This window comes from Myotis brandtii, unplaced genomic scaffold, assembly GCF_000412655.1.
Source record: "Myotis brandtii unplaced genomic scaffold, ASM41265v1 scaffold1167, whole genome shotgun sequence".
In the NCBI taxonomy this organism is placed as follows: domain Eukaryota; kingdom Metazoa; phylum Chordata; class Mammalia; order Chiroptera; family Vespertilionidae; genus Myotis; species Myotis brandtii.
Genome location: NW_005354039.1, coordinates 355319 through 356416, shown reverse-complemented (window position 1 = coordinate 356416; position 1098 = coordinate 355319). Strand labels below are relative to the sequence as shown.

General features: G+C 40.7%; 1 protein-coding gene across 1 annotated transcript in view; it reads left to right on the top strand.

The window, feature by feature from the left end:
• Positions 1–595: 595 nt before the first annotated feature.
• PAFAH1B1 (platelet-activating factor acetylhydrolase 1b, regulatory subunit 1 (45kDa)) overlaps positions 596–1098 on the top strand; it is a 41824-nt gene continuing 41321 nt past the window's right edge. Inside the window, exon 1 of the mRNA XM_005858296.2 lies at positions 596–626. The gene's annotated coding sequence lies outside the window, so the exon portion shown is untranslated. The remainder of the gene's footprint in view (positions 627–1098) is intronic.

Sequence of the window (1098 nt, the reverse complement as noted above, 5' to 3'; positions counted from 1 at the left end):
TTTTTATTGTTATTAGATCACCCCTGTATTCCGGTACTGCCAATTTTGTACATTGATTTGCTTTTTTGGGGGGAGAAGCAGTCTCTCCATAATTAAATTAGACCATGTAATGTACTAGGTGTACCGGTTAATAATGGCAGATTTTGTAATCAAAGAAACACGATAATTTCAAGAGAGACATCAAAAGTGCTTTATTTAGCCCTAGCTGGTTCGGTTCAGTGGATAGAGCTTCGGCCTGTGGACTGAAAGGTCCCGGGTTCAATTCCGGTCAAGGGCACATGCCTGGGTTGCGGGCTCTATGCAGGAGGCAGCCGATCAATGATTCTCTCTCGTCATTGATGTTTCTGTCTCTCTCTCCCTCTTCCTTCCTCTCTGAAATCAATAAAAATATAGATTTTTAAAAAGTGCTTTATTCAAAGTAATGTCCATTGCTAGCTACACATTTCCCCCATCTTTCAGGTAATTTGTGGATACTGTCCCAATAGAACTTTTCTTGTTTGAGGCAAACCATTCAGAGACCCAATTTTCCACTTCTTCGTATGTTTTGAAGTGCTGCTCAGAAAGTGTATATGCCATCGATTGGAACAAGTGGTCATCTGAAGGAGCAAGTCTGGTGAATACAGCGGGTGGGTTAATATTTCCTAGGCAAGATCTTTTAATGTGTCTTTAACTGGTTTTGAAGTGTGTGATGGTGCGTCGTCATGAAGCAAAATTACTTTGCCGTGTCTTCTGGCACATTCTGGTCATTTCACGATCAAAGCGTGGTTCAAATTAATTATTTGTTGTCATCAGTAGCGATCAGTATTAATGGTTTCACCTGGTTTTAGAAGCTCATAATGCACCACACCTTCCTGATCCCACCAAACGCAGAGCATTGTCTTCTTTCCGAACGATTTGGCCTTGCATTCATTGTTGATGGTTGACCTGGATCAACCCATGATTTTGTGCGTTTGAGGTTCTCAAAATAAATTCACTTTTCATCGCCAGTCACAATTCGATGCAAAAAAGACTTTTGTGCCATTGAAGCAACATTTACTGATGACTTTTTGGTTTTTCATTTGTCTTTCGTTCAGTTGATGTGGCACCCATTTTCCTTCC